This window comes from Kogia breviceps, chromosome 1, assembly GCF_026419965.1.
Source record: "Kogia breviceps isolate mKogBre1 chromosome 1, mKogBre1 haplotype 1, whole genome shotgun sequence".
NCBI lineage: Eukaryota > Metazoa > Chordata > Mammalia > Artiodactyla > Physeteridae > Kogia > Kogia breviceps.
In genome coordinates, this window is record NC_081310.1 from 117,354,396 (window position 1) to 117,369,702 (window position 15,307).

General features: G+C 39.9%; 1 long non-coding RNA gene across 1 annotated transcript; it reads right to left on the reverse strand.

The window, feature by feature from the left end:
* On the reverse strand, nt 1–14,714 carry LOC131754974 (uncharacterized). The gene is made up of 4 exons (XR_009335378.2): nt 14,659–14,714; nt 13,595–13,725; nt 786–849; nt 1–131 (listed from the first exon to the last, which is right to left on the reverse strand). It is a non-coding gene; the product is annotated as an uncharacterized lncRNA (long non-coding RNA).
* Nucleotides 14,715–15,307: the final 593 nt, after the last annotated feature.

Sequence of the window (15,307 nt, forward strand, 5' to 3'; positions counted from 1 at the left end):
GTGTTTAAGAGGCAAAGATCAGAAGTATCCCCAAGGTGGGACTTCCCTGGCTGTCCAGTGGTTAAGACTCCGCACTTCCAATGCAGGGGACACAGGTTCGATCCCTGGTTGGGGAGTGAAGGTCCCACGTGCTGCGTGGCCAAAAAATAAATAAAGGAAACAAAGTAAAAAAAAAAAAAAAAAAAAAGCAACTCCAGGGTTCTTAGCTGAAAAAGTAGAAACGGCATGGGTGAGCTGGCAAAAATAATGAAATGACACAGGTAAAATTTTTGCTTTTTTGCCAGGTTTTCTTCCTGATTAATCCATGAGGCACTGAAGAGGTAAACTAGTAAGCATAAGATCAGAAATTTAGAGCTGAGAGGAGGTTGAAGATCATCTAGCATAACCCCCTACATTTTACAGAAAGCGAAATTAAGGTCTAGGGAAGCTAAAAGACTTTTCTAAGGCCACCCATCTAATAAATGGCATACTCAGAAGATAAGATAAAAGCATTTCATCATGGGGTCTTTCAAAATCAGAGAAGGTATGGTACTCTCTAGTGGCTTTTGGCTTCATCACAAAATTTTCTAGGTACACTTTTCTGTTTTAAAGGCTGATAGACTGCAAGCTTGTTAGCAAGTGAGCAAAACTTCTGAAGATTTCAAGGTAAGAGTTACAACTTCAGAAATTAGTAATGAGATGAGACAAGCAGATGCAAAATTTGAAAGTTCATAACAGCTAGTTAGTATTCAAGTTGAGAAAGTTACTCAAGTGCTTTATCTGGAAAAGGAGAATAATAAAATTACCGTGTATTTTCTCTGGAATTCAACTGCATACTTCATTTACATTCCCCCAGTTATTCCATCATTTCTGTGACGTAGGAAATAGCAGGAAAGGATTCTTTTAAAACACAATAATACTTAATAGATTAAGAACATTCCCCCCATTTAACATTTATAGCAATTTAATTGGGAATGTGGAAAATGAAATTTTCAGAACAGTCCATATGGGGAACAAGTGACAAGAATATTCCTTTTTGACCTATTTATCCTCTAATTCAGTTTGTTTTCAGCCAAACTGCATAAGGCTCTCCTTATGGCAGTCCAGTTCCCATACCCTTATTCCATTCAGTGGTCTGATATGGCTTTTGTCTCCTGCTTCTTGTCTCTGCCAGCACAGGCTAGTTTTGGCCTATGCTGTTTGTAACCTACATCACTGTTTAGGACCTATCCTAGCAAGCATTCCTTTTAGGCATGGTCCTACATATTTGCCAGCCCGTCTACTTCCTTGACCCTGGCTAACCCTGAGCTCACCCCTTCTTTTTTTCCTCTCTCCTGTCTCTTCCTTTCTTCCTTCCTTCTTCCTTCTCTTCCTGTGTTTAGTATTCTAGGCAGGTGGGCTGAGGGTGGGGGAATAACAATAACAATAAATTGATGATGGCTAAGATTTAGGGACTATTTAGTATATGCCAGGCATCGATCTAAGCTTTTTACACATATTAACTCATTGACTCCTCATAAAAATGCTATGGACTAGGTACTATTTTTTTTAATTATTTTAAAAAATATTTATTTGGCTGTGCCAGGTCTTAGTTGTGGCACATGGGATATTTTAGTTGCAGCATGCAGGATCTTTAGTTGCGGCATGGGGGATCTGGTTCCCTGACCAGGGATCAAACCCAGGCCGCCTGCATTGGGAGTGCAGAGTCTTAGCCACTGGACCACCAGGGAAGTCTCTGCACTAGGTACTAGTATAATCCCTATCTTACAGACAGATACAGAGATGTTAAGTAACCGGCCCAAAGTCACATAATCAGCATTGTCTGTAATTAACAGGAAGTAGTCATTATTTAGTTTTCAGTATGAAAATGAGTAGAAATTGTCATTTGTAACTGATAATACCATAGGAGACTAATCAATAGACTTTGAAGGCCATCCTAGGAAGACCATGTTCTAGGTTGCTTCTACCCCTGGTAAAGCTAAACAGTCATTACAAAAACTGTTGGCCAGGGCTTCCCTGGTGACGCAGTGGTTAAGAATCCATCTGCCAATGCGGGGGACATGGGTTCGAGCCCTGGTTCGGGAAGATCCCACATGCCACGGAGCAACTAAGCCTGTGTGCCACAACTACTGAGCCTGCGCTCTAGAGCCCGCAAGCCACAACTACTGAGCCCGTGTGCCTAGAGCCCGTGCTCCGCAACAAGAGAAACCACCACAATGAGAAGCCCGCGCATCACAACAAAGAGTAGCCCCCGCTCACCGCAACTAGAGAAAGCCTGCGTGCAGCAACGAAGACCCAATGCAGCCAAAAAAACCAAAACAAAACTCTTGGCCATGGAAGCTGCCTTTGAAACTAGAGAGTTCAAAAGGAACTACCTCCTCCTTTTCTGAATCAGGGTAGTTGTGAACCTCTGGGCAGCTAAGTTGGGGTGGAGATGTTGGGATATCTTTTTCAACAGCTAAATTTTAAGATCACCTGTATTCCAGGAAGTTCTGGGTGTCCTGGCACCCACATTCCACGCTGTGAGATCTTTCAGCATGAGAACTTGGACCTTATGGCCCTCACCCAACAGCAGCAGCAGGCAGTTGGAACTCCTTGAACAGCTGTACCTCAAACCTGGTGTGACTCGGAAGAGGGTTGCATGCAGCGAAGGAAGCCTCTTAGATCATAATGACTAACTTTATGTATCCACTTGGGGAGTCAGGCCTGGGTGTTCTAACTGGACCTTGATACTGCTGCACTGGTGTACAAGATGAGGCTTGGATAAAGCACAGAAATCGATCTGTGGTGACCTCTGAGAACCCTGAATCTGCCACAGTGCCCTGCACCATACAGCACCTGTGACACCTGTGCCCAGGTGAGGTCCAGGGCTGTCAGCCTCACTTCTGAGCTGTGTATTAATAGAGTGAAGCGTCTCTCCACCTGCTTTCCTTTTGCACAAATCATGAGTTCAGATGTCATGCCTATTGTATTTTACCCTGACAGCCTTATTTTTTGTGGTCATAGAATAAGGCCATACCCCTCTGGGTAGGGTGTAAAGATTTCCCTAAATAAGGTAAATATTCTCATCATCGATCATTCAAAGAAGAAGATAATTCTCACACAGGAATACTTGCAACATGAAACAGGCAAGATGGCACTTCTGGATTTACTTTCTTAGGGTTTGGACTTAGAGGAGGTAAGAAATGTTGAGGGCCCTCCTCACTGATTCTGGAGAAATGGCCTCTGCCACAGAGCTGCCTAGTAGGAACCAGGCAAAGAGGTTTTCCTGGAGACCCAAAAATGAAGGTAAATATTCATGTTTTGTTAGTCTGCTTATTGATGCATCACTCTACTTATCCTTGAACTTCAGTCAAGTTTAATCTATCCATCTAGGCATCCAAGTTCACACGTTTCAAATGAAGCACTTTCCCATGTAACACTAACAGTACAAGTTTGCTCGACATTTCTGCATAATACATTATTCAATAATTCAAAAGAAAATAGAATTCTTTAAATTACTAGCACTTTATATGTAATCAATATAAAGGGGAAAACAATGACAGGAAATTGTGGGAGGGTTAGAAAGTGAGGAACGGGTAGGCAGATGGGGAGTAGGGCGAACAAATATTGCAGCAGGCTCATCTGTTCCAGATTGGTCTCTGCTGAAGGATTTAAGAAGCAGGCAAAAAGGGGAGTGCTCCTTCCTGGCCCCCAGGTCCTCCCCATGGTGTCAGTGGTGACTTATGAAAGATCTTCAAGGAAAATCTTAGTCTCAAAACAAAGGTCTTAGTAACAAGATTTGGCAGTCCCCTCCCTATGACGAGATTCTCCTTCCATTACGACCTTTGGCACATCAGGATTCAAGTTTGAGACCCTGTGGATTGCCTTACAATTTCACCCACGGTTTTCTCCCATTCCAGGCCCATGGTTCCATTTTGGTCACCATGGCCACAGTAACTGAAATGGCCTGCTTCATCATTTGCAATGGACAGCCCTCCAGCCCCAGACTCCAAACCAACTGCCTAAAGACAAGTTATTTTGTCCCTAGTGTCTCAAACTCATGGTGTCAGACTGAGGGCTTTAATTTTATCCTGCTTTGGGAGAGCCCTCTTTAAGTCTTCTAGATCTACATAATGCCTCTTACTGTTTATCATTTCTAATCTAGTAGCAAAAAAGAAACTGAAATATCTTGTAGCAGAATATCCTTTATTCTATGATACCTACCTCCGGGATACCTGGTCTATTCAGTGCCCCAAAACCAGAAGCATAGTAACTCTTAGCAAGGTCAGAATATACCATTCTACTGCAGCTTTGTTGTGTTTTGTTTTTCACCACTCCCTCATTGATTTGTCTCATGTATGCTTGCCATAGCCACATCACCAGGAACCAGAATCTGGAGAAGTTACATGCCAGCAACTACAGGAAGCACAAAGCCGTAAACTGCAAACAGTCAACAAACATCAGGGCAACCATCCATGTAGAAGATTAGGTATGCCTTTCATGTTGCATCAGGCCAAAACAATAATAATGAAATAATGGGTTTTTTACTGCTGTTGCCAATGAAAAGATAAATTAATCTTGGAGCCTTCCAACTTCATATGTATCCCCTCTGGTTTGCTAGTCATTGCATTTACCAACCCAGGTGAGACCACATCATGCATGAAACACAGCCCAAATATGCTTCAACCATAACATGGGAATATATAATGCAGGCTATGTTGATTACCAAGCCCACTACAGAATCCAATGGGATGAGTGAGGTATGGACACCAGGACTTACTGGAGGAGTTCCTTGTTGCTGCAACCATGCTTCTTAACAAAGACCTTCCACCAAGAATCTAGGAAAATCCCATCCCATTCCCCCAAACTTATAGGTATGTTATTAAGCTATTCTTATGCTTAGTCATACAGTGGGTATTTTTTAGCTTATAATTACTAAAAGGCTGAGATTTAAACCTAGGTCTCATAGCTTGTGCTCCTAAATGCTGGACGATTTTCATTTATCTAAAACTCTGAGGTCATAGAGAGGGATGGGGATGAGGAGGATAAGAGGCAGGAAATAGATGGCTGTTTTATAGTCCCAACCCTGAGCCTTAGCCTTACATGCTGTTTCTTCAGAGAAAGCACTTCCTCCGTGTACCAGGTGAACTGTATACAGAATAACATGGAGATGAAATGAGAAGCAGACAGACTAACAAGGGAGTAGTTTTAGTAATTCTGTTATATAATTCAAACCTCTTTGTAATCCAGTTTAGCTGCCCCACTAATTAATGTGAATTAATAAGTTTCATAATTATCATACTTATTCACCAGGTTCTTTCTACATAATTACTGTTTACACTTTAATAAATTGCTTAGGAAGGCCACCTCCAAATCCAAATTAAATGTAGTGTGTTTCATTTCCTATTTCCTTCCCATAGGCACATGATTATTTTGGAAAAAGCTTTGGCTTGATAATTAAATTCCATATCTTGCTCACTCTATAACATTACATATTCATAAGCCTTGCCAATCCAAGGGAAGGGCACTTCTAGGCTGTTAGTGGATCTCCTGAAGTTTTAAGGACTTCAAGCAAAAATGGATGCAGTCTTTGTACTTTAAAATTCAGGCTTTCCAGGGGATTCCCTGGTGGCGCAGTGGTTGAGAGTCTGCCTGCTAATGCAGGGGACACGGGTTCGAGCCCTGTTCTGGGAATATCCCACATGCCGTGGAGCAACTAGGCCCGTGAGCCACAACTACTGAGCCTGCACGTCTGGAGCCTGTGCTCCGCAACAAGAGAGGCCGCGATAGTGAGAGGCCCACACACCGCGATGAAGAGTGGCCCCCGCTTGCCACAACTGGAGAAAGCCCTCGCACAGAAACGAAGACCCAACACAGTCATAAATGAATAAATAAATTTTTTTTAAAAAAAATTCAGGCATTCCAAACTTCTAATGTGTTGTCAGCTAACAAGAATGCAAAAGTCATAGAATTCAGAAAATATCTTAAGAGTATTAGATAGCCATATAAACATTTTATGATCTAATTTATACATTTTTCATATAGAAAGCTTTTCCTCAGGTCAGCAAAGCAAATTAAGTTTCTCCTTTATTTTCACATGCGGGGGGAAAGCTGGGGAGAGAGAAGGAAAGGTAATGTTTTTAAGGTAGATTAAAAAGGCCTAATTCCCCAAGAATTTTCTATCTATGTATTGGAGGGACATTTAAATTCTATGTTAGCATTTGGTATGACTTTCTGTTAACTTGTAAAGTTAACCTTTCTAGGACAGTCTCTACTAGAAATTGGGACTTCCTCTTCAAAAAGATTTTGGCTTCTTTTCAAAGAGATTGCAAGATAATTTTAACTCACTGAAGAACATTTTCCACCTCTTGATTATCCAATACAGCTATAGTACAGTTCCTTTTATCCCTCCTCCCTTTGTCTTTTAGACTGGAAGTTATCAAAAGGTAAAAGGTTCAGAAATGGAGGCAAACATGGATGAAGCCTAAAGACATTCCCTCATATCCAGGTCTCTAGCAGCCTTCCTCCTGGCCTCTCCCTCTTGGCATTCTATCCTTATCAGGAAAAAAAAAAAAATTACTCTGTAGGCCCCCACTCAAGGACCTGACTTCCCTGGGAATTTTTATTCTTATATTCAAAATACATATAGCGTTTGATTCAGTTAAGTTTTATTACACAGGGACTTCCCTGGAGGCAGAGTGGTTAAGAATCTGCCTGCCAATGCAGGGGACATGAGTATGAGCCCTGGTCCAGGAAGATCCCACATGCTGCGGAGCAACTAAGCCCATGTGCCACAACTACTGAGCCTGTGCTCTCGAGCCCACAAGCCACAACCACTGAAGCCTGTGCTCCTAGAGCCTGTGCTCCACAAGAGAAGCCACCACAATGAGAAGCCCATGAACCACAATGAAGAGTAGCCTCCACTAGCCACAACTAGAGAAAGCCCGTGTGCAGCAACAAAGACCCAATGCAGCCAAAAGTTTAAAAATTAATAAATAAATTTATATTTTAAAAAAGACCAGATAGATGCTAGTTTAAAAAAAAAGTTTTATGACATGAAAATTTTTGAAAAGCAATAAATTATTACTGTGTAATTTCTGTTTATATCAGTGATCTCTGTTTTAAACTCATTTGAGAAAGAATAGGCTATGCAAGACATGGAAGCAACCTAAGTGTCCATTGACAGATGAATGGATAAAGAAGATGTGGCACATATATACAATGGAATATTTCTCAGCCATAAAAAGAAACAAAATTGAGTTATTTGTTGTGAGGTGTATGGACCTAGAGTCTGTCATACAAAGTGAAGTAAGTCAGAAAGAGAGAAACAAATACCATATGCTAACACATATATATGTAATCTAAAAAAAGAAAAAAAATGGTTCTGAAGAACCTAGGGGCAAGACGGGAATAAAGAGGCAGACCTACTAGAGAATGGACTTGAGGACACGGGGAGAGGGAAGGGTAAGCTGGGACAAAATGAGAGAGTGGTAGTGTATATATGGACATATATACACTACCAAATGTAAAATAGATAGCTAATGTGAAGCAGTCGCATAGCACAGGGAGATCAGCTCAGTGCTTTGTGACCAGCTAGAAGGGTGGGATAGGGAGAGTGGGAAGGAGGGAGACTCAAGAGGGAAGAGATATGGGGATATATGTATATGTATAACTGATTCACTTTGTTATAAAGCAAAAACTAACACACCATTGTAAAGCAATTATACTCCGATAAAAACGTTGAAAAAAAAAAAAAAGAATAGGCTATGAACTTCTCTCAACCTTTGATGCAGGACTCCAGCTGAACTAGCAAAGGACATTACCTCAAAGAATCTTAAATATGTTTTTCTTTAACAATTTAACTTTCTATCTTTTCTTCTTCCCAACATATCGCTATAAACTTCTTAAAAACAGGGACTGTTTCTTCTCCTGGTCTCATACAGATTGCTTTATATAAAGCTATGTATATGCTAATACAACTTGGTTGATTATTTCAGTGGTGTCAGCATAATAATGATGGTAAATAACAACTAACATTTATATAGCACAGCCTCTGTGCCAGGCACTGTTGTAAGCATTTTATGTAGAGTTGCTTAATGTAAAGCCACTTTTATCTGATTGTCTTTATTTTTCTGACAAAACTCTTTAAAAATCTGTGCTGCAATAAATTCCACAATTCAGCCTTCACCTCCCCAACAAGAATAACTAGAATTCCAGTGTCTCTCTTTATTATTTTGACTCCAATAAACTATCACTTTTTAGGTCCATGCTTGCCCTCAAGTCTTGACCTGAGGACACAGCTGGTAGTTGTTTGCTTATCTTAGCATAGAAAGCAGCAAACAAAGCCTCAAGTAACTTTGCTCTTGGTATAAATCCTTGATTAGCTTCACTGAAGTAAAAGATACAGTAAAAATGTTGATTTGAAGTTTGTTTGCTCTACCTTTCATAATTTTTCGGAAAAATATTGGCCAGGTCAGCAAATATATGCCATATATATATATGTGAAAGTTCCTTATCCCTTGTAATGTAATAAAGAGTAATGGATTGGTTCAATTTAGAATCTAACAAAATGACTAGTTTTTTCTTCCAATTCAGACTTTCTCTTCTTAAGACATTTAGTTTCATGCAATTATGAAATTTCACTGTTTAGCAGTGAGAAGAAGTTTGATAAAACTGCCATTAGACAAGCTTGGTCCTTTTTTAAAAAAATATGTATATATTTATTTTGGCTGTGCCATGTCTTAGTTGTGGCACGCGGGATCTTCGTTGCAGCATGCGGGATCTTTAGTTGCAGCATGTGAACTCTTAGTTGTGGCATGCATGCAGGATCTAGTTCCCTGACCAGGGATTGAACCCAGGCCCCTTGCATTGGCAGTGCTGAGTCTTAGCCACCAGACCACCAGAGAAGTCCCGGGACCTGACACCTGACAAAAACAAGAGGTGTTTTTGCCAATTAGTAATTCTTCCTTAGATTTAGGGGATGGAAGATAATCTGGCTTTGTTTACTTAGGAATTATTTATTTATTTATTTATTTATTTATTTTTGGCTGTGTTGGGTCTTTGTTGCTGCTCATGGACTTTCTCTAGCTGTGGTGAGTGGGAGCTACTCTGTTGCGGTGCGCAGGCCTCTCATTGCAGTGCCTTCTCTTGTTGTGGAGCACAGGCTCTAGCACATGCAGACTTCAGTAGTTGTGGCACGTGGGCTCACCAGTTGTGGCTTGTGGGCTCTAGAGTGCAGGCTCAGTAGTTGTGGTACACGGGCTTAGTTGCTCCTTGGCTTGTGGGATCTTCCTGGACTAGGGCTCAAACCCGTGTCCCTTGCATTGGCAGGCAGATTCTTAACCACTGCACCACCAGGGGAGTCCCAACTTAGGAATTTTTTAAGCATTAACCTAGAACCAATTATAAAAATGTTGTTGTTCTATTAACCAAAGCACTTTTCCTAGCTGTACCACACTTCTGCCATTTCTGAAGGTGTTTACAGAAAGTTTGCTACCGTTTTGGCACATCCATTTTAGCAATACCACTGCTATACTTACAGATTCCACAAGGCTTTAGTAATCCAAGTGCATGTTTAAGACATTCAGTCATTGTACTTAATTCTTCCATTTATTCATTCATTCCATGTTTATTGAATACCTACTATGTGTAATAAGATTTTTATAATTAAATTATTTGTAAAAAAATATGTTAATTCCTGTACATGGAACAAAATTTTAATAATACAAAGGAATGGGCTTCCCTAGTGGCGCAGTGGTTGAGAGTCCGCCTGCCGATGCTGGGGACGAGGGTTCGTGCCCCGGTCCGGGAGGATCCCACATGCCGTGGAGCGCCTGGGCCTGTGAGCCATGGCTGCTGAGCTTGCGTGTCCGGAGCCTGTGCTCCACAACGGGAGAGACCACAGCAGTGAGAGGCCTGCGTACTGCAAAAAAAAAAAAACAACAAAAAAAAACAAGGGAATATTACCAGTAGCATTTTTATTAATATGTTACTTTTAAATGCTTCTAGAGATATTCTATGTATATATAAGTATATACATATATATATATAATGGTAGCATACTGTATATACTACTCTGTACCTCTCCTTTTTTCACTTAACAGTTTCTAATGGATAAGATTTATTGCTCTTTGGGTACATTAGATTAATTTCAATATCATGACCAGCACATTTCAATATTAAAGTTTTAGTAAAAAGATGCTTCAGAAAAGACCGTGGGGCTTCCCTGGTGGCGCAGTGGTTGAGAATCCGCCTGCCGATGCAGGGGACACGGGTTCGTGCCCCGGTCCGGGAGGATCCCACATGCCGCGGAGCGGCTGGGCCCGTGAGCCATGGCCGCTGAGCCTGCGCGTCCGGAGCCTGTGCTCTGCAATGGGAGAGCTCACAGCAGTGAGAGGCCCGCGTACCGCAAAAAAAATAAATAAATAAAAAGAAAAGACCGTGAAATGATTTCCTTAAGTCAATAGGACAGTGTTTATTACAGAATCTAAAAGTTATCACAAACTTCTACTTTTTCTAAAAAATAAATTGTAAATATAGTTATACACATGAAACAACCAAAAAAAACACAAAAAACAAAAATAAAAAACGAGGAAAGAGAATAATAATACATACATGCTCAGAAAAGAATCTGTATAGGCTCAGAAAAAGGTAAAAGGGCAATAAGCTATGTGAAGATGTGCTTTGTGATTCTGTACATGATGTTACAGGTTGTTGTTTTGAATGATCAGCTATCAATAATAACCTGCTCAGCCAGTAAGTCAGAGTCCAGCAAGGGGGTTCTGTGGGTTTCCACTGTTTCTAGCTTAGTGTTTTTTCTAAGGGGTCTAAAGAGCATTTGTGAGCACATTTGTCAGGATCACTGAAAGCTTTTTGTTTTGTTTTGTTTTTTAGAAAGTTCTAACGAAGGTAGTGACTTCCAAGGTTTTTGCCTTTTTATTTACCTAGCCAATCCACCCACATAATCTGATGAGTCAAATTGTCAAATATCTGAATGTAAATTTTTCTGCCATCATAATTTTGATACAGTCTAGGAAGTTGTACATTTAAAAATTGAATACCTGCAATGTGTGTTCCTCCAGTTTTTCCAGTATTGGCTTACTGATGTTTAAGATTTATTAATGTTCAATGCAAAAAATTAATGAAGTCTTAATATCTTACTAAAAGTATTTCAGGGCTTCCCTGGTGGTACAGTAGTTGAGAGTCCGCCTGCCAATGCAGGGGATGCGGGTTTGTGCCCCTGTCCGGGAAGATCCCACATGCCGTGGAGCCACTAAGCCCATGCACCACAACTACTGAGCCTGCGAGCCACAGCTACTGAAGCCCACGCGCCCAGAGCCCATGCTCCGCAACAAGATAAGCCACCACAAGGAGAGCCCATGCACCACAACAAAGAGTAGCCCCCGCTCACCACAACTAGAGAAAGCCCATGAGCAGCAACGACGACCCAACACAGCCAAAAACAAAAAAAATTAAAAAAATTAAAAATATTTCATTATTGGGACTTCCCTTGTGGTCCAGTAGTTAAGAATCTGCCTTCCAATGCAGGGGATATGGATTCGATCCCTGGTCGGGGAACTGAGATACCACATGGCGCAGGGCAACTAAGCCTGTGCACCACAACTAGAGAGAAGCTTGTGCACAACGAAGAGCCTGTGCACCGCAATGAAAGATGCTGTATAGCTTAGGAAACTATATTCAGTATCTTATAATAACCTATAATGGAAAAGAATCTGAAAAAGTGTACATACAGTAAATCCCATATGTACGAACCTTCAAGTTGTGAACTTTCAAAGATGCGAACGTACATTCCCATGTCCAATCACATAAGTTGGTTCATGTGTTTGGCATACATTGTCACATGTTCATTCTCTACAAGTAGTTGTGCTTTTGTGTACTTTACTGTACAGTACCATGTAGAGTACAGGAGTACAGTATCTTTATTTCAAGCCCAGGATGTTTGGAAGCAAGCTTAAAAGCAGCAGTGATGTAGCTGGTACTACTATACTTTTCAAGATACTGTACTGTAAGATTAAAAACGTTTTCTTTATTTTTTGTGTTTGTTTTTTATGTATTATTTGTGCTAAAAGTAATATAAACCTATTGCAGTACAGTATTATATTGCTGATTGTGTTAGTTGGGTACCTAGGTTAACTTTGTTGGACTTATGAACAAATTGGACTTACAAGCGTGCTCTCAGAATGGAACTCGTTCATATGTAGGGGACTTAACTTGTGTATATAACTGAATCACTTGTCTGTACACCTGAAACTAACACAACATTGTAAATCAACTATACTTTAATAAAAAATGAATAAAATTTAAAAACCTGAATCTCCCTGAATCTGCAGGGCACCTTCTAAACTCTACCCCATCAAGAAAAGTGAGGCATTTGAGGATATCTCAAAAAGAAAAGTGAGTAAGTGGGAAAATGGGCAAAATAATGGGAATAGACATTTAATCAAAGAAAGAAATTCAAATGACCAAAGCAAAATATAGAAAGGTATTCAATAATAATCAGATATGGATATCGACAGGGATTTCTCTGAATTATAAAGTCCAGACCAAGGGGGGAAAGCGGGGGTGGGGGTGGGATGAACTGGGAGATTGGGATTGACATATATACACTAATATGTATAAAACAGATAACTAATAAAAACCTGCTGTATTAAAAAGTAAATAAATTATGTAAGAGTTTTTCACATTATTGACAAAGATGTATTTAAATTATAAAACCAGTTTTATAACTCTCAAGGGTATCTTGAGAGCACTCTCATACATTGCTAGCAGGAGTAATTCTAGTTATGAGAATTTATCCTTAGGAAATAATCATATATTCTTGTACAAGTTTTTTCAGTGCAGTGTTATTTATAATAAAGACTATACATAACCTAGATGTTTAACGATAATAGGTGAGTTAAACTGTGGTTTTTCTTGGGACTTCCCTGGTGGTCCAGTGGTTAAGACTCCATGCTCCCAATGCAGGCGCCCTGGGTTTGATGCCTGGTCAAGGAACTAGATCTCGCACGCCACAACTAGGAGCCTGTGTGCACAACTAAGACCTGGCACAGCCAAAATAAATAAATAAATATTTTTCTAAACTGGTTTTTCTAAATGTTGGATTACAAATGTAGCCATGAAAAACGATCATGCTTTAGAAAAATATGGGGAATATTTATGATGTATTATTAAAGAATGAAGGTTTCAAAACACTAAGTACAAATCCATCACGATTTTATTTTTTAAGAAAAGTAAGCACACAAAAGTAACAGAAGATTATACCTCAAAATGTTAAGAATGTTACTCAGTGGTGGGATTATAGGGTGGTATTTATTTTCTTTATATCTTTATTTGGATATTTTTTATAATTTTTAAGTTGTGCCATGACTACCTGAAAAAAAAGGGAATACACTTTGTATTAAGAGAGCTATTTTGTTTTAAGCACCTGTGGTAAGTGATTTTTTTTTTTTAAACTGGAAAAGACTGAGCATTCCATATACCACAACAAGGATGACAAAGGGGGAGAGTTTGCCTGTCAGATGAAACCATAGACTATTCAAACTGGGGGATGAGTTAGAAATAATTAATCCAACTCCCTTTATTTTATAGATGAAAAAATACAGTCTAAACTTACCCAAGGGCAGAGAGATAGTGTTTAGAATCCAAACAATAATTGGATTTTCTAATTCCTAGAATCTTTATCTCATCTTTCTTCCTTTCTACTTATTGTATAATGTAATAGTTGGCAACTGTGTTCTTTTAAGTCTGAGAAAAGAGATGGAAAAATTTTAGGATTTTACTATATCTTAAATAACATAGTAACGTAGCTTTTCTTCCTGTTTTTGAATTGGCATTTGCCTCCCCCACCCCCAAAAAATACCCATACATTGTAGTTATCTTCAGAGTAGCCCATTTGAAACAACACCTATAAATACAACTTCATCATGCTGATTTAAATATCTCTCACATCCTCCCTTTTCACCCAGGTACCTTCCTCAAGGCCACAGACTGATTATAAGAGGTAATAACGTGGACTAAGAAGCCCTGATATCACCTCACTACTCACTTTAACACCCTCCTTTCAAAGAGAATCCATCTTTCAAGTCACCCAAATTGGGTCTAATATCTTGTTATGAAAAGATTTCTGACACAAAACTCATTTAAATGTGGCTTCCTAACAATAAAGCAAGCAGCCTTGGTGCTCAGAGACTGCTGTCATTTAGATCAGAACAGATTATTGTCATCATTATGTAATTTTTGTTCTTTATAAAGAAAACCCTTTGGCGTTTACTTTACAATGGTTTTCATAGTTGCATGAGATAATTTGGGGAAGTAATCCGAGTGATTCTCTGACCCAGCATTTTTGGAAGCAAGTAACATTTTTCAACACCAATACTTAATGGAAATCTCTAAAGTAATATATTTTTAAATGATCAGAATATCAGGAACTTTAAAATTTTTGGAGATTCTTAGGTGGTATGCAAACTTATCATTTCATTTGCTGACATCTCAGTCAAATCAGGATCTGTGCTCTTGAATCAAAGATGTAAAAGCCTGTAAGGGCTTTCCTCTGTTATCTCCCCTGTAAATAATAGAATTTTTTCTACTTTATTTACCTGGAGAGGTGTACAAAATATGAAAAGGCAAAGACTTTCCCTCCATAGGTCTGGTCTACCTAACGGATAAAGTGGGGCTTACCTGGGACCTCCATGAGTTAGTCTCTACTGTGTCTTCCAAAGGAAACAGAATACACTGTCCTCTGGCTGATACAAACAGAAGACAGCAGCTGTATGTGACCTTGTGTCTGACATGGTTCTGGCATCTGGACAGAATCTTTTTGGTAGCCTGTGCTTTGTCACTTTCTAGCAAGTACAGCAACTAGGCACCTGGGCCTAAGACTTAACCACTCCACAAGATCCCAGACCTCCTTGAAGGTAGGAGAAAGGGGTTCCAGTATTCTCAGCATTTAGTTATCAGTCTCAGATGGGCTTAGTGTTCAGTTAATGAACAGGAACCATGCCGGGGAGAGATACATGAGCTTAGATCTCAAAGGGTATGTCCTCTGAAGCTGAAATCATAAACCGGAACATCTGATGTGTATCTCATACACAATGAAGGAGGGAGGACTGCTGACGGAAATGTCACAAGCAGCTGCTTTTAGCACTTGGCTCTCACCAATGAAGCTTCCCTCTCGGCCACTACACTCTACCCTCTTCCTGCATGAAAGCCATTTAGGGCTCCTTAGTTCTCATCCTGCACACTGTGAAACAGGCTATAAATTTATATCTTAAGTCAGTCTAGTTCATGGCTGGTTGATGTGCCTGGTGGGTTATAAGAGTGACTGGCT